Source organism: Argiope bruennichi, chromosome 4 (assembly GCF_947563725.1).
Source record: "Argiope bruennichi chromosome 4, qqArgBrue1.1, whole genome shotgun sequence".
Lineage (NCBI taxonomy): Eukaryota > Metazoa > Arthropoda > Arachnida > Araneae > Araneidae > Argiope > Argiope bruennichi.
Window position 1 is genome coordinate 127,955,953 of NC_079154.1, and position 19,658 is coordinate 127,975,610.

The window sequence follows — 19,658 nt, forward strand, 5'->3', positions numbered from 1 at the left end:
AATTATTTTTGGAATTTATTTTGCTGTTTTTTGTGCATCAACTACAAGTATTACAACTATTAGAAAAGATTTTTGTTCATCATGTGAGTTGATTTGTTTTGAAACTCAATAAAATAAATAAATTGTTTATAACACCAAAAAAACTTGTATCCGTAATAGAACGTACACAATAGCTATTCTTTCAGTTAATTCATTCAGAGAATTCTCATAATAAATATTCTTCCAAATATTCTTCAACTTATGAGTCATATATGAGGTCATGTTGATTTTATTACACAATTAGAGTGAAGTAGAAAAAACCTCTTTTTTTTTATCGTTAGTAGTACGAAAGAATATATTTATGTTTGCATACCTGAAAAAGTAAAATGTATTTGTTTGTATGTTTTTAATTGTAAGTTATTTATTTTTTAAACAAAAAGTACAATTTATTGAAAACATTAGCTGAATATATAAGATAATTAAAAAAAACTTGATATTTTAGGCAGATGAATGCGTAAATAAAAGTTTCAAATCTTTGCCAGTACTTGCATTAATATTCTATAAACGTATATTTCGTCGCAGTTACCTTTTTTCATAGTTGGAGTGAGTAACATGTGAGATATAAGGATTTTACAGTAGGAAAAATATCTTTTTCTTTCCAAATAAAGCCTTGAAATTCTAAAAAATGACCTCGTATCTAACTAAAATATCAGTGATTTGCATGTCTTGAATTTAATTTAGACAAATCATTATGTTTCTTGCCAAAAATTGCATAATATTACCGTACATGAGATATTAAGCAAGCAAAGGCGTAACTTCCCAATGGCGAATCGTAAGATTCACATGCAACATTGTACTTAATCACAGTGTGTAAAAATTATGTTTCTTTTCTTTCTTTCTTTTTCTTTTTCTTTTTTTTTTTTTTTGGTGTACTCACTAGAAACATTATGAATCAAAATCATTGGAGAACTGTTGTGTGAGGGTACTATTTATTCAGATCCAAACCAGCCATCATGAAATACAGGGAAAACGGTTGAAAAAGCTATGGTCTTTTCCTGCTGAAGATTGAAAGAACGGAGTGATGTTTTTTGAAGGCCGCGTCCTTTTGAAATTCAGTGACCAGTTCAATGGATGAGTGGGAAGAAAATTGCATAGCGTGCCGGCTGTGTGAACACGCGACCAGATCATCCTGTTACTCCTCACTGCGAGTGGTCAGTGTTGACAGACAATGCCCATCTATTCAATCAATACTGGTGCCAGTCGGTACTGTCTCAAACAGTGTAACAGTATTGTAATAAAGATGTCCAGAATGGGATGTCTATTGAGGATGAATCGTTGGGGTAAGTAATTTTTTTCTTTTAAAATTTAATTGATTTAATATAAGTTTTGTAAGCTATTATATAAGGTGTACGAGGGACTACAGGCCAACGTGATATTTTGAAATGAAGTCGATAGTATCTCAATACAATAAAAAGAAAATGTTTATTTAAGAATAATTATTTTGCCCCACTCTCTGTATTTACGCACTTTTATACAACTTGAATTAGTTTCATATTTGTAAGCTGGGATTTTGGAATCGATTTATGCACTCATTCATGATATCATTACATTTCGAAATTTTCCATACCTATATAATCAATGTGATGTTATGTTTCAGTTTCAACATTTTCAGAACATAATTATTGGTGATTTTATTAATTAAATTAAATTTTGTTTACGCAGGACTAATGCCATCTAGCACTGAACTTTTGAAAAAATTTGATTTCAAAATCCAATAATATTTTTAATAATATTATAAATCACAAATAAAGAAAATATATAATTATTGAAATAAAAATATAGAGTTGGTACTCTACTGAAAGTGTGTTTCCAAACACTTAAAATAAAGCTTTAATAATTTTTTTTTCTAATTGAAATGTTAATTATATCTGCTTTCTCTTTATAGTGTTTTTTGATGTATCAATTTTTAATAATATACTTAACTGTTTTGGAAATGGTAACAAGGAAGCTTTGTGATCATGTTTTGAAATGAATTTTTATATGGAAAAATTTCAGATACAGAATTCGATTACATCGTTTCAATGGCTATCCTCGATTAGAAATTTCGCATTATCTAGAATCTCAAAATGATCAAATGATTGTACAAGATACTGCAAAAATAATGATGACCGAAAAGAATAACCACCAATGCTAATCAAAAATTTGAATCCGTCATTACTTTTTCTTGATGTTTTTATGAACAAGGGAAATGACCCATCTATAGTTTCCGTCACAATGTATGCTTCGATATTCATTTTTATGCCAAAATTCTATAAGGAATGTCACAATATTTTAAAGATGTATTATTAAGATCCTCTATGTTATGATTCTTTGTGTCAGTCGCTTTACAACTACTTTGTAACATTTGTAATATAATTATTTTTAATTAGACCTTAGATTTAATATATATATATATATATATATATATATATATATATATATATATATATATATATATATATATATATATATATATATATATATATATATATATTGCAATAAAAAACGTTGCATTGCAATATTTTTTAGGTTATCAAAAATAGGTTATAATAAATACAAAGAGAGAGAGTGAGAGAGAGATGTATTTAAAAATATGAAACAAAATTTCGAAACATTAAAAAGAACCTCAGCGGGATTTATCAGCGCCTTTTAAATATTTTTAGAAGAATCTTGCCAAATAAATACCATAACTATAGTATCTATACATTTTTATTGCTTTGTAAAAGAATATCCTATCTTGCAATATTACTATCTAATTACTATCTTATCAAACAAATTATAACTTTAATAAGATTTTTGGATAATAGTGTTTGATGGAAATAGGAATTGGTAAGTTAAATAAAAAAATATTTTCAAAAAAGAAGAAGAAGGAAAGAAAGAAAACTTTTTGTGGAAGAATAACAATAAATAAATTCTAGAAATTGAAATTTTTCAGCTCAAAGGAATTTTTAATTATCTAATAAAGACGATATCACAAATCGAATTTACTAACTTAAATTAGAAGAAACAAAATTATAAAGAAATTCGCACTTCAGTACAAATTATTTCTAACAGTTTGCACTTTATAGAAGCAAAGATAATGTTGGTACTAAATGCAACCAAAAGTATTTTTCTAACATATACTTATTTTTAAATAAAAATATTGATTGGTAATAATAATACGGACATAAAATGAATTTAACTTAAAAAGATGCTGCTTTGAATCTTAGGAAAGATATAATTCAAATAGCTTTTGCGTAGAAATATGCATCGAAGTTTTTGAGGGAAGAGATTAAATTCTTGAATAATTGTTTTAATAACAATCTGATTCAAAATTTAAAAACTTAGTAAGCATCTACTACCACAAAAGCTACCACCAATAAAATTTAGTAGCTAAAGATTCCACAATTTCCCTTATAAAGCATTTTGAATGATCTTGCACGTTACAATTTACAGATTGTATACAACCTGTAAATATAATTTTATAAATGAAATCAAGAAAAATAACACTTTTATAAAAATCTTTTAAAACATTTTTTTCTCGATCTATTTTTTATTTATCAATGAACGTTATGATACGAACTATGGATTTTATTGATTCTTCTTAGTACAGAGAAAATGAGAAAAACATATTCTGTTAGATTGATTCAAAGATAATTCCTGTTGCCCCTACGAATTAAATTAATAATCTTGAAACATGAAGTTTAATAATTTGCATCGCAAATACTTTCAATTTTGTTCGATCACAGTTTACAATTTTTTTAAAAATATTTCCGTTACCTCAAATTTTCAGACTTCTGATCTTTACCAGAGAATAAATTTTAAAAATATCAGATAATACCTGTATATTGGACAAATATTAAGCAGAATCCATCTTCATTAACTTTCAAAAATGGAAGAAAACCACGCGATTAAATATTTGATCAAATGCTGAACACTTTTTAGAGCAGCAATATAATCTATTTTTGAGATTCTAGCAAACAATAAGGTGCCTGAATAACTGCCAAAGATCTGGAAAAATATGGGCGACTATTAAATTTGTAACATTAAAGTACAATTCTTTAAGTTTTAAACTGGTGTAAAATTCGTTTTTGTGCAATAATATTTTGAAATTTATCGTGGAAAAAAGACAAAATTCAGCTTAATCGTTTTTATTAATTAAATTTTTTTTAAAAAATCGCTCTGAGGTATGCACATTCTCATTCTCTCATATATATATATGTGCCAACTTTGGTAGCTGTAGATCAAACTGTATGGCCTGCAGATCGTCAACACACATATTACATCTTTATTATTAGAAGAGATTCACTAACGATTTTAAAGAATGTCCTCGAAATGAGTCATGTTGATTTTAAACGAATTTTTTTATTAAATATTTATAATAATGAACGGCTAAATACTTAGAAAATGAACTCTAAAGTTACAATTTTTTAGAGTTTAATGCTTAATTGTTGCTGAATCATTAGTGATCCTATCGCAGAGAATTCTATATTCCTTATTATGAATAGTTTTTCTTGTATATTTGGAACACAATTAATTTAAAAAATCCATGAACCGCATAGTTCATTTTCATTAGAAATATGACTATTTATATATTCTTTTTATAACTATTTACATAATTACAATGATTATAAAAAAGGTAAAAGGAAATCATTGTAAGAACAAGGGAAATCGAATGTGCTGTCCCCCCGTTATTTCTTCCAAATATTCTAGAATAAACAAACTCCTGCTCTTCTAAACCACGCTGCGGCCTCTTCTCTCTTGTGCACCCCCAATCTGGGTGACTGATGACTATTTGGGAAATCAGTAACATGCCATTGTTTGTACGAAACAATTGCATTCGCAAAGACCTTAATCTTGCAGCTATAAAGAATTTTATAAGAAATTAAAAACTAGATGCTTCGAAAAATTGGACAAAAATGGCAACATCGTCATCAAAGAAAATGAGCTCTGTGACCCCTGTCTCTCGGAGAACTTCATAAACCCCGTCGTCTTATGTGAAATCAAAATTCCAATAACAACTTTAGCACGCCAACTTGACTCTGGACTAGATTTTAATGATATGTAAACTTTCTCCCTGATCCTTTCTCCTTACCTTTTAAATAAGTTATTTTACTTGCTTGGTTAAAATTACGAAGTTCTCTTAAAACACAACCATTTATTAAGCAATTTTATTGCCTTATCCAATGGCTATGTCCGACAGGTGAATAACTTCGTGTTCAAATGCTTCTCCAAAACTTCTTGCAAATCGACATTTCTTTTTCATTCCTCAAAAGCCAATGGAATATCTATGGCAACCTGCCAGTTTCAGTTCTGGAAAGCTGGCTGAAACGGTGCATCTTTTACTGTAAGTCCAGACTCTCATAAAATGGACAACGTAATCTATAAAATGTGGAATAATTCGCATTTCAAACAAACATAATTATGCACGCATCTGGTCTTCGAGAAAAATGGGCACGAATATTTCACCACATTTTTACAGGCCAATAAATCAATCCCTTTTATTGTGGATGCCCCTTTATTTTGTATTTCTGAGGTATATGAATAGCAACTTTTAGGTGATATCATTTTTATTAACTTTTCCTTGGTTGGTGCTTAAACCTGAAAAGAGAGACGCAATATGAGGAATCTTCTGAATGATGGAATAACAGAAGTTTTGCATCAAAAAGAAATACCCTGCCTGTTTACTGGACAAGTAATGAGAAGGCATGTGTTTAGGAGTAGCATTTCACAAAATGAGTCGTAAGTAAATGTTTGGTTTTGCGCTTAATCATGCGCGAACATGACTTTTCTTTTTAGACGATATCGATTGTTTTTACTTCGGATCAAAAATACCCATCCTTGTCAGCTGTTTAAGTGTAAAAATTGTTTGTATTTAAATGTTTGAAGATATTTTTTGGGGGCGGATTCAATATCTTGTTTTTATTTCCACTAATAACAAGTTACAAACATTAGAAGAAACTGCAATTTTATTCTTTGCTGAGCTTTTGGTTTTAATAAATTGCGACTTTAATTGATTTCATCTGACGTTTCAAGGAATAATGATTTTATACTAAAATCACAACTTGAAATATTTTAATTTTGGAACTCTGCTTTTGTCAAATATGATTTATAACACTTCAATATTTTATCTACAAAAATACAAAATTGGGATCAAAAAGAAATTTTGTGACTATTTTTCATAAGAATCGATAGAAACACTTGAAAATATTTTCACTGATCTATCAAAGGTGCTTTAATTGTTGCTGAATTTTTAAATCATCAGATTAAAAGGGTAAAATGCTGTAACTTTTTTCGGAATACTTTTTCCAACTTTCCTTACTGATATATGAAAACTTGGAATTCGAGTCTAGTCTGATTCAGATTTTCTGTATTAGTTTTTGTGTTATGCTGTCATTTAAAGAATTTTTTCTAAAGACATTTATATTGAGAAAATATAACATACTTCAATAGAATTTATTTATTTAGGTGATATCATTCTAAAATTTTAAATTATTACGTTCAAGATAGAAAAATGTGGGTTTTCACTTCTTTTAAGAAGGTTTCAAACCTTTTGTGTTGTAGTGCAGTTATTCAATATTTTTTTATTGGTCATAGTATGCGTGTTTATCATGTTTAAACTGTGCAAAAGTGTGCTAAATTTTATTTCTGTAGACACCGTTATGCCAAAATTTTATTGTGTTCCAGCATTAATCTCCTATTTTGATTGATAAAATATAACTTGAAATTTATTTTTATTGCACAATTATGATCACAAAAAATATGTAAAAACAGCAATAAAGAAGGAGAAAAAAGAAAGAGACTGATAAATATTATGTCAAAATTTTATCAAAACTTGAAACGTCTGCTCCTTCTGTATACCTGCAGATTTCTTATCTATTCTTAGCATTAAAAAGCTTATACTGTAACATTTTGGAAATTATTTTCTGAAGAACTAATTAACTGAATGCCTTTTTTAAAATTCAGTTTAACCTTTTAAAGAGACATTTTTTTCTACTCATATTATGTTAAAATATTTTGAGGCTTGAAATCAGAATAAGAAAAGGGATTCATTTAGCTTATTAGATAAATTTAATTTGATTAATTAATTTGGTTAATTAATAATTAAGTGACAGACCAAGACACATCATTTTGTGTAAAATAAAGAACTAAAGCATCTAAGTTTCTGTCTTTCTAAAAAAATTTGTCAGAACTTATGCCAACCTACATAAATTCATACAAAGATTGATAAATTTGGTGGGAAGCATACTTCCCACGGACCTAGAAAGGGTTAACTACTAATGACCTATTTGAGGCCAGCATTATTTTTATTTTTCAAGAAAATTATTTTGAATACGTCTATGTAAACAAAAATAAAAACTGATAAATTTTTACATATATTTTACAAAAAAAAAAAAAAAGTGATTTTGAGTTTTTTGAAAGAGCCCGATATCAAAGAAGAAGATAGGTACATAAATAAATATAAGCCAGATATTTATAGATCAATAAGTATAAACCAGATATCCAGACATTATTTTCATATGACTGTAAAATTATCAAAAATGAAACCCATTAAGTTCATACAATTATTTATCTCGAAGTATTAAACTAGCTTTGATGTAGGTACACTATTATTCGCAAATAATAGATGAAATGTGGAGAGTCGAAGCATTAAGATGAATTCTATGAATTTGAATTACTATTTCATAATTTGGAATAGATTGAATTAGTATGAGTTTAATGAGAACAGTATAAAAATATATTAGAATATATTAGCATTCATAAAACTCGTTGAAAATAAGATAAAACAGTTTTGCATAAAGAATTGCGTGTAGATTAGAACTGATTGGATGTATACTTTTATAATATAATGTGACATAAAATAATTCAAGTCTGCAATTTTTACTTGATGTAGGCACCGATTTTATTGAATGTCTGATCTTGATAGTTATTTTTAACTTTGCAAATGTTAAGATTGGTTTTAAAGATAAAATATCTCGTAAGCTAAGCATTATCGGATATTAAATAAGTTCATTCTGATAATTTGGAGATGTCAACATAGTTGTACTTAATTCACCCCGTTATTTTTTGTCCTCTGTTTAATACTTTTCTCGCTCTCAGCGGATGAATTCATGTTTCTGAGACTAAAAGCAGACGCCAACTCGTCAGATCCGGAAAGTAACAGTAAATTAACTGAAGTCACGTAAAGTCTCCATCATACAATAACATCAGCATGTCATCTACGTTTTAAGTTTTCAGTCTTATTCTGTGACATTACTGTTTGTCTTTCATTGTGTGCTGTCTTTTTCTTCATTCAGTACGATTTACAAGAATTACAAGTACGAATTTCAAAACTAAACAACCAATTCATGGATGACTTCAATTGAAATGGTCAAAAATGTTTTCAAATAAACGAAAAAGCGAAAATTTTTACATTTTTTTTTATTTAAAGAAAAATAACAATTTTATTCATTCAAAAAACCAATTGTTTACATCGTAAAATAGAACATTTTCTTTCGCAAAAAAATTCTTAATTGAACCAAAATTTAGCGTATTTCCATTATTTTTTTTAAATTATCGTTTGCATTTTGATAGGAATAAACTATTTTCTTTTTTTAAAAATAAGATATAATGAAAAGTGATTAGCGGAGATGAAAAAAAGAAATATTTTTTACAACATGAAGCAATTAATATTGAGCATTTGATGTACTACGTACATGAGTTAAGTCCGTTGGAGTAAAAGAGAAATAAGAATTATCTCAAATGAAAAAAAGGATAAAAGAAAAATAAAATAATTTACCAGCGGAAATGTTTCGAAAGGACGAATAAAATTTCCAACTAGAACTGCATTTTGCTTATGGAACTACAGATAAAGGTGTTCTTCGCTCTAAAATTTTAACGAAGGTGATTGACGGATATTAGACCCTATCGATTCGACCTACTTGACCTACTACCTATCGACCTACTTGATTCTTGTCATGGATTAGTATGTTTGGACAATTTAGAGAACTGGATGCCTTTACCATCTACAGAAAGTTACATCTGTTCTAAAAGTATTTAAAAAATAATAAGTTAATTTAATCAATCAATAATTTTGATAATTGACTAATATGGCTATATTAAAAATCAAATTATTAAAACTAATGAATATAGTACCAAATTTCATCTTTCTAGTTCGTTTCATTTATTATTTTTTATTTGTAAATAAACTGGCAAAGTTTTTTTAAAAAATGGGGAGATTTTTCGAACTCAGGGTGGATTATAACGTTGGAATCCATCAAAATCTCGTAGACGAAACTTTTGATGATTACAGCATTTTCCTTTTACCACTGTATTATGCATACGAGAAAATAGAAATCTTAATCAGCAGTTATTGTTCCTTTCATATAACCTTCAGACGCACTTTCAAAGATTGAGATGTAAACAATGTCTGTACAACAGAATAGCTAATACTTTAATTGCCCAACGGTCTGCGGTCAATAATAATACACTGTGGGAAAACCATTCTTAAAATCCATTTTTGACCTGTTTCTGAATCGATTTTTTTTATTTGATCCTTCGTGAGCATTGCCTATTTGAAGGAGTAAAACGTAATTTAACGTAACACAAAGGTTATTCATTATATCCAATTACGCAGTTCTTTGCGGGCCGTTGTGAAACTTGCATCGTGCATTTCAGATTTTCGAGGAGACAGAGTGAATGAACTAAAAGCATTGTAATGAAGTAATTGTTATGACTGAAAAGCAATCTGAGATAAGGTTTTCTTCTATTACACGGTTATCCATGCGAGAATGATATTTAACAGAGATAGGGTAATTATATTTCGCACGAGTAAAATGCAATTTTGTCTTTCTAAATAATACGAAAATCGTTTTTTTTTCTTCCCAAACCTCCGATTAGACCACATGAAAGAAAAATCAGAGAACAAAATGGATTTATTATTAAATGTGTTGTAAAACATGATTTCTTTTAGGCATAATTGTCGTGAAGATATAAGCATTTGTTATTTCGGTGCACAAGATTTTTAATCTTCTCTTGTCGCCACTTTGTCACCAATGATATGAAATGGACTTTAACATTCCTTTGAAGTTACTCATTACTATGCAAGTTCTTTAAGTTTTCTTTTAAGGAAAGAATAGGGAACCGGATTGTCTAAACATTCATCCTCCCAAGTTGCAATTTTGGCATGCTAATCATCCACCTCGTTGCTTGGGATTCCAGCATCATTTGAGACTCATATTTAAGTGGTTGCGGCGGCCTGGTGGTAAGGTCTCGACTTCGGAATAGGAGGGCTTCATGTTCGTGGCCCGATTCCACCGAAAATCTGTTGTGTAAGTTGATCTGATGCACGTTAAATCCATCAGGGGCAAACGCCCTCCCGCTGATGTGGTGCGTAAGTTTCGAGAGGGTATCGTTCTCATCATGTGACCGCGGTTCAAAATTATGAGGTCTGTCTCAAAATAGTCCAAGTGTTGCTTTAAAACGGGACGTTAATATAACTGAACTAATCCAGCAACATTCCAACAACATTTTATTCGAAACACATGATGAATTCGTTGAACAAGATCTTCCGTTGAGTTCTAGATGGAGATAATCGAAAATGTGAATTAGATTCTAGAGATTTCCATCTCCTTCGTTAAATGAAAAATTAAGCTTTCAGCCAAATGAGGAACATCAAAGGAATGTTGAAGTCCATCTCACATTGCCAGGCGGTAAGATTTTTGTAGGAGGGGATCAGAAACTTACACAATCGATCTGACAAATGCCGGAACCATCATGGTGATATTGATAGGAAACTAACCATGTTTGTATATAGTAAGTAATAAATTTTAATAATAAATTAGTAAAACTTTTAATAATAAATTATTTTATTCTAGTTTTTTTTTTTTTTTTAATGATTCATCGAAGGTTGGGAAAATAAGACCCTCGTAATTAAATGAAAGGATGCAAGATTTCCACTGCAATTATTCAAGGATAAAAATTTTCTTATCTATTTGTAGTAGTAACTATATATTTAAAATATCAAATATTTTATTGGCTGTTATCTAATTATTTTACTAAAAACTTTTATACTTGAATTTCTTTTCTCCTATTAGCACAAATAAATATGGAAAAAAAGTTAAACGACTTATTTTTAGGTAATATAAAAAAAAAATACTGTCACAAATTTCTATCAATTTTCTGGTTTAGAAAGAATTGGAATTCCTTTAATTAAATACGGTTTTTAATATCTTTGAATGAATGAACGTGTGAATGAATGAATGAAAAAGTGACATGGAATCAAAGAATTCAAATCCTTGTATAAAAATCTGTTACCTAACTTACGGTGATACTTATACATTGTTTCTATAACAGTCAAATCTCGCTTTATGGACGCCTAGGATAACAAATTATTCGCATGGCGAGCAAAATAAAATGTAAAAAAGTGAATCATTTAATGAATGATGTTTCGCAGAACCAGCGACGAGGGATCGTTCTGACGTTATAAGTTAGATTGGTTTCTATCAATCTGTGTTGATCGTTAGTTTGAAGAGAGCCCTTGGAAGAAGTGTTGGCTGGATAGCGTTGTTGAACACGACTCCGAGGAGTCTGAGCAAGTGCCGTTGCAACCTTCATTGATGAAATTTTGTCTCTAACCAAAATTAGGGATTAGATGTTGATAGCAATAACATCGAAGAACATAGCCAGAACTTCTTAAGAGTGTATTAAACTGCATTCTGTATCACATTAAAAAGCCACCGAGGACATTTGATCAGGAGAGGAAGAAATACTATGCCGGCGTTCTGGCATAGGGGTAGCGCGTCTTCCCCGTGATCTGGGCGTCCCGGGTTCGAGTCCCGGTTTGGGCATGGTTGTTCTTCTGTTGTTCTATCTGTGAGATGTGTGAATGTACCCTCCTGTAAAAAGGAGTTGTGCAAGCGAATGAGTGATGCGTGAGTGGCAAAGTCGTACTCTTGGCCCTAGTTGGCGCTGCTATAAAAAATAAGAGACGTCCCCCTCAGGCTTAAATCGCTGTCTTCGTAACAGTGGGCTTGTCAGTGGCAAGTGCCATAAGAAAACAAACAAAACAAGAAATACTATAAACAATAGAGCAACAATCTTTCAATAAAATAATGAAAAGCTTGTGAAATTACCATGTTGTATGTTGAAGAGCATCACCCTGATAAGGCAGTATCTGTGCGCGCTACAAATTCATTTAACAATAATGATATGCCTTGTTTTCTAAGCTAAATGTATAGTTTCGTATCTAAAAATAACTGTCTTTAGACATCTTTATCGTAAAAAAAAATCATGCATTATATTTAATAAATAACATTATTATAAATTAGTATGGGTGTTTTTTCGGAATGAAATGCATTATTTTATTTTACATGCATTTCTAAGAAAAACAAGTTTTGCTTGATGAGCGTTTTGCAATACGAGTAAGATTCAGTGACGAATTCTGCTTGTTAAGCGAGACTCCACTGTAATTTGTCCTAATCATGAAATTTTTTAAAAGCATAAATGAGTACTCAAAATATAGTGTGATTCTAATGAGTTGGCACTTTATCTTCAAACTCAAACAGCCAAGTACATTTGCTGAGAGATAGAAAAATATGAAACAAATCTTGGATCGTAGAGAAAAATCTAATAATTACAAGTATGCTGAATTGGCCCCATGTTTATTTTTTTAAATTTCCATTATTGATACATTTTTAATCCCGTATTGTGAAAGAGAGAAACGCAGTCAGATCTGGTGAACTTTGATCCTTATTCATCTACTTTAGCGAAACAAACACGGCGGATTTAGATATTCTGCAATCATATGCATTGTGTGGTATTAGCACCCTCTTTTGATAAACTCGCTCATTTAGTTCCACCTCTCAACACATTTTTAAACCACCCATTTTGTTAATAATTCATTTTAATAATGTTTTTTTTAATATGTTTACCCTTTAAAGGGCCATTTTTTTCTAGTCATATTATGTTAAAATATTTTTAGGATTGCAATTAGAATAAGAAAAGGGATTCCTTTAGCTTATTAGATAAATTTAATTTGATTTATTAATTAATTTGGTTAATTAATAATTAAGTAACAAATCAAGACACATCATTTTGTGTAAAATAAAGAATTGAAGCATCTAAGTTTCTGACTTACTAAAAAAATTTGTCAGACCTTATGACAACCTACATAATTTCATGCAAAGATTGATAAATTTGGTGGGAAGCATACTTCCCACGGCCCTAGAAAGGGTTAATATATGTATATTATTATTTATCATGACTGCATGGTGCCCGCGTCTATGCGCATTATTATACGGCCAGACACTCGTTGTTTATAAATGTTGTAATAACTAAATGAGCGGAATGAAATAGATAGGAAACTAGTCAATTATACTTAACCAAATGATAATATTATCATAATATTCTATAATTCATCAAATTCTCATTTTTACTCATTTATTTATTTGGCAATATGCTAATAGTATCTTTTCATTCGACCTGCCTGCGACCTCTCTTAGCCAAAGGCAAGACAGATTAAGTAACTGTTTACTCTGCCTTGTCGGAAATCTACCACTGGTCAAAAATGCCAGTTGGTCAGAACGAGTTTATATTTATTTTAAGATCATAATTGTTTTAATCATGTTGCATTTGTTTTGCTACTATGTTTCCTGACATGTAACTAAAGACATTCTAATCTAAACAAATTTTATTCACATTCTAGTTTGAATCTTTCCAAATTTATCCAGATTCTCGATTTTTCTAGCATTTGTAATAATCTAGAAGTACAAAGGAGGGGCTTAAACATCATTTAATACATAAAACGCTCGTTAAGAAGCCTTTTTTCTTGCTTTGTCATGCAACGAAGTAAGGAATATTTCCGAGACAAAGTGCCGAAAACAACTTATTAAGTTTTTATTATCACCTAATAAATCATTTCAGCAAATTAATTTATCTTGTTTCGTTAAGGATTTCTCACCTAAACTAAGAAAAAGATGTTCCGATTTCAAACACTTCTTGAATTTATCTGTTTCGGTGCTAATAGCTGTCGTATTTAAACATGCGTCTAAGCATGGGTTGATGTGAAATTTACCATAAAGCATATTACGGATTTTTTTCAATTACTTATTATTATCAATGGTTATCAGAGCAAAGAGAATGCTGCTGAAGGTAAAATTTTATAAACATTATAATGAATTTTGCCGTATTATATTATTTAGTAAACGTTTCTCGTTTAAAGCTAGAATCACGACAAGAAGGTAATATATTTTTTTAGCAAATGTACTTAATCGTAGTGATATACATGTACTTAAATCAAATATTTGTACGGAAATCTAAAACTTGAAGTGATAAAACATTAATACCGTATTTTCTTTCTAGTATAACTAATAGCTTTGTTTTCAGTAATATTTAACTTATATATTTTATTAAGCAGTGGCAGATTTAAACGTTTTGTGATCCTAGGCAATGCATATTATAAGGTCCATTTTTTTTAATAAATTGCTTAATTTAGTTTTGAATTTTCGGCACATCTTTTAACATGCTAACGATTTATTTGAGATTAGTATTTTATTATAAAATTCTTTCTCTCATCTCTCCTTATATATATATATATATATATATATATATATATATATATATATATATATATATATATATATATATACTAGCCGGCTTTGGCGACCAGCCGGTTCGCCAATCTTAATGTTCGTTAAAATTTTAATAATTAAATATTTTATGCAATTTCTACTTTAATAGCTTCTTCATCAAAATATTTTAAAACTTCAAATTTTGATTATCATATAATTCATTCATAATATTATAAAGGCCTTCAGTCATAACGTAATATGTATCTCTCTCATTTTCTGTTAGCACCCGTAGAATTTATGCTTTAAATTAAAGTGGAAAGAATTTATCTTCAATTAATATAATAATATTTTTTACTGAAACAAAGCATTTTTTTATAATCTGATTACTGAAAATAGAGTCACTCAGCGTTTAAACTTTATGGGCACTAAAGAATATTTTTTTAAATTTATGTAATATCTCAAGAGTTGGTCAACAAAATTTTCTTAGATTCATTATGAGCAGATCGATTCATTAACTGTGTTTAAATTTAAATGCATCAAACACTAAGAAAATAAAACGAATCGTTTAAAATAAACGGTTGAAAACAGGTTTTAAAAAAACTACTTAAAAAACGTTGTACTTAAAACTATAAGCATATACATGTTGTCATGGCAACAATCAGAACAGAATGCGCATGCGTGAATTTTCTTCGCCGGTTACGTAACGCAAATACGTGATTTTTTCTACGCCAGTTGGGGTAACGCTATGCGGATTAGAAATTTTTAATTTCCTTTATTCTGTTTTATTTTAATTCAAAAGTACTTCAGAATGAATCTGAAAGATTGATTCATTAACAATGTTTAATTTTAAAGGCATCAAACATTAAGAAAATAAGCAGAACCGATTGAAATAATCCGCCGAAAAATTTTAACCCTAGCCTCATTACTGTTGGGAGAAAAAAACAACGGAAGCCTTTCTCGTTTGGCGCTGGGGATAATGGAAGATTTTTTTGGCGGAAAAGTTGGCGGTGGGGAAAATGGAAGATTCTTTTGGCGGGAAAGTTAGTTTTTAATTAATAATTAAAATTTCAAAAAAAGGGACCCCAGGTGCACATTCCCGACCTCTAAGGTATACATGTACGAAATTTGATAGCTGTATGTCAAATGACCTGGCCTGTAGAGCGCCAACACACACACACACACACATTGAGCTTTATTATAAGTATAGATATAGATATAGATATATAATATTTTATAACAATATATTTTTTAAACTTTGTGAATAATATTTGTTTTTTTATTTTATTTGTCATCACTTCAGATTGCTGGGTATCTACGTTTGTATACATTATTAATGAAGCAGGTGTTCGGCTTTATAAATTTCCTAATATTTATGTCAATGCAATGGTATATATTGGACACCGACCAATTATACTTGGTAAGATGTTAGTACTATTCTAATACCCTATTATGCATAGAATTCGTACTGTTTATTTGGTTTATGCCGCTGTGCCAGTCTAGTGATCCTAGGCAGCTGACTATTCATCCTAAGTGGAAATCGGCATTTAATGCAAGTAGTAATCACAGGAAACGGCAATATGTAACTATTTTCCCAGATTGAAATAATTAAAATTGTATGTTCCAAACGACTCTAAAGTTCCTAATTAAATGTAAATATTATATCTAACAATTCATGAAATATTCACAAAAAGATTTTTGTAGTTGTTTCAGAAGGTGCATTGAGTATTTTTCATTTAAAACGGAGATTTACGCAAATCAAGCAAAACCAAAACTCATCCTGAGCTTCGACCTGGTCAGGGGCTAACAACAATGACTTTTTGTTCAAACAGTATAGAAATTTGCGATTGCTTTCAACCTGTATTTAGCTTCAAAGTAACATCAGTGAAATATTAATGAACAATATAAATTAAAGCTGTTTCCAAAACCACAAGGAACTAAATTTTCTTTAAAAAAAAACTCCCCTGTTTTCTTGAAAGGTTTTTTTTAAATTGTATTTTCGAAACTTTACATTCATCATTTTTTTCATATATTAATCACTTAATTAGCATTAAAACAAGTGAATTTCATTTTCGTATTTGGATAGGATGTGATTTGGATATTGAAAAACATCGAATGTACTAAATATTTATGTACTTAAGAGTTTGCAAAACCAAATCCCCGTCCCAATTTTTGTCTTATATGAACTTTCATGACCGCTGGATATGTCACTAAAGGCCATCTTTCTTCTCTCTATTTTTGAAAAAAGTCTCAGAAACTCTATTTCACTTCACAATATTATAGGTAAAAATTACGACAATCCATCAGTGCCATCCACTGTACCGATTTCGACAATTTTTATTTCACAACTCTCAATATTTATTCCTGATGAGTCATTTCCCGTTTTCAAAAAACATAGCAACATAAATTCTAGGCCAACTCCAGCTCAAACAAATCAAAAGATTTCCCCTTTTCCTTACTCATTCTGATAACTATATTTTAAACAAATGATTGGCTAGTATAAGAAAAACATTTTATTTCAAATCTGAAATTCAAAAAAATTATTCAATTTTAGAAAGAAAAAAAAAGATTTTTTTCCCCAGCTTCCGCAATAATAATTATAATAATTACTAGTTTTGAAATTATGTTGGATGTAAGAAAAAAAAAATACTACGGAAATCAGTTCCCTCGCACAATTTTATTTTATTTATTGATCTTTTATTTTATAATCATGCCAAATATGTAAACTAGATTTCCGATATCCAAGAATAGGCTTAGAAAACATTTACATTTGTGGTAACATTTCTTCCCATTTCCATATACATTTTTGTTGAAATCCACGTTAATTCTTCAGCCCTATCCGCTACATTGATTTTTCGCCGATTTTTATTTACATGAAATTTTTAGTTCTTAAATGTAAAATTAATTGTCTCCGGTACTTTCCTTCCACATTTTCAAGAAAAATCGCAAAATAAATCCTTGACATAGCTCTAACAGCTAAAAAGATTTTGCCATTTCCCAATTGATTCTGATAACTATATTTTAAACAGATTATTGGAGGAGATTAGAAAAACATTTTGTTTCAAAATTGAAATATGAGAATTTACATAGTTAGAAGGAAAAAAAAAGTTTTTTTCCCACCTTCCTCAATAATAACTATTTTGAAAAAAAGTTGAACGGAAGAAGAAATAACGGTAGAAATCAGTTCGCCCCCCCCCCCTCTACACTTATTTTATTTTACAATCATGCTGAATATCAAACCTAGATTTATGATATCCAATCTAAAAGTATACATAGCGCTTTCCGTGATACTCGTTACATACATTCTAAAACTATTTTCGAAAATATTATTAAAATGAATATTGTAATAACATTTTATGATCAGTACTGTATAAAGGATTCATTTTAAGCATTAACAACTTGTTTTTCAATGCGAATTTTTAAAAAAAATCAATTTAAAGTGAAATGTAACAAAATTCTGTAACGCATTAAAATAAAATCATAAAGATGAAATTGAAAATGAAGAATGTTGAAAAGCTTTAAACATATTTGTCTGGGGAATGTCCAGTGGAAAATTTCAAAAATGAAATTTTTATAAATTTTAGTATTAAATTTTCCTGATATTTACACAACTGTCAACACAGCAGAGGGCTATAAAACTCAAAAGTGCGATGTAGTGAGATTACTTTGACACTTTCTGTAGAAAATGACATGAAATATTCATACCAAGTCTGAAGGGTGTATCACAGACAGTTTTTGAAAATTCATGCTACAGGTATGAGAATTTAAAAAAAATTATCATTTTTTGTGGAAAATACTTTTAAGGTACAAAATGCAATTTAAAATATAAAATTACTTAAAATTTGCTACATTTCAATATTTTGCCCTCTCTTTTTTTATCTTCTTGGGTTACTTTATTCCTTTCTTTAAAACCAAATTGTTATTTATTTTTCCGAACACTTTGTCACGGGTAAGCGAGCGAGCATCGATTCTTTCACTCCTTCCTGATCAAAAGCAGCAAACCCAATTTCAGTTTTTTTTTTTAATGGAGACACATTTAATTCTACAAGTAAAGCTTTAAATCCATTAAAGGATCTGTTAAATTGTGTAATTGCCATGATTACATATAGTGTCAAAGTACGTAATTCCACGAACCAAATTAGAAATAAATATTAAGTTTAAATGCAAAAAAAGGAACCAAATAGAAAGAAAAAATGAATCGGGCCTGAAGATTTTTTCAAGTGTCAAGGATTTGGTTAAGTTCATTTGTGTTTTAGTTCTAGCAGTATTAGCGCTCTCTAAATATAATCTATCTTTTATTAATTTGGTTCAGGAAATATTTATTTTTAGTTGAATTTCATAATGATTGCTTTTTTGATTGATAGTTTCTTAATTCCATGAACCTTTCTTTTGGAATACATTTCCAAATGAACCTATTGAATGATTCCTTCATTTGTAATTTGGATTTTCCTTTCTAAACATCGCTTCAAAAATTTACAATAGCATAAATTTACTATATTCATAAAGCTTTTTTTTCGATAATTTAGTATATTGGTAAATTCTCAATGATGTTTATATCTACTATCAGGTCCCATCGAATACTGTTCATACATTATCCGAAATTTAATAGAGCAAACATGAAAAAAAAATCTTTCTGTAGCGATCTTTTCATTGAATCTGAAGTTGTTTATGTCATTTCTTATGGCTATTCCACTGTAGTTTTTATGATTCGTCTGTCATTTTTTCTTTCCTTCCCAGATCTTTGCATTTAACTGTTAAAAAGACCGTTGTATAAACAATAAAAAATAATTACTTGACATAAATAATTGTGTTAAACAACAATTAGATAAACATTAATTTATGTGGTCTGAAAATTGTTCGCCCATCGTTCTATTTTTGGTTATTTAAAAAAAAAAAAAAAAAAAAAACTTCCAGTTTTGCTTTCAGGTTTCCTTAGAAAGGTTCGAGGTTTCCTTAGAAAGCATTAGTTTCCTTTCTGAATGCTGTAGAAATAAAATAAAACATAGTTTTGGAAGTATGAGTTTTAGAATAAAAAAGTTTTAAAATGTTGGGAGTTTCGGCTGAAAACCGATTTTTAAAGTAGCAGATATGAAAAAAATGAAACAATTTTAAATA

The 19,658-nt window shown here is 29.4% G+C and overlaps 1 protein-coding gene across 2 annotated transcripts in view; it reads left to right on the forward strand.

The window, feature by feature from the left end:
• Positions 1-1,143: 1,143 nt before the first annotated feature.
• The window catches only part of LOC129966089 (solute carrier family 35 member G1-like), a 30,955-nt gene continuing 12,440 nt past the window's right edge, over positions 1,144-19,658 (forward strand). The window contains exon 1 of one of the 2 annotated variants that reach the window (XM_056080465.1): positions 1,144-1,319. The gene's annotated coding sequence lies outside the window, so the exon portion shown is untranslated. Of the gene's footprint in view, positions 1,320-5,611; positions 5,740-19,658 lie in introns of those variants that run through there. The other variant, XM_056080466.1, reaches the window with a different exon arrangement.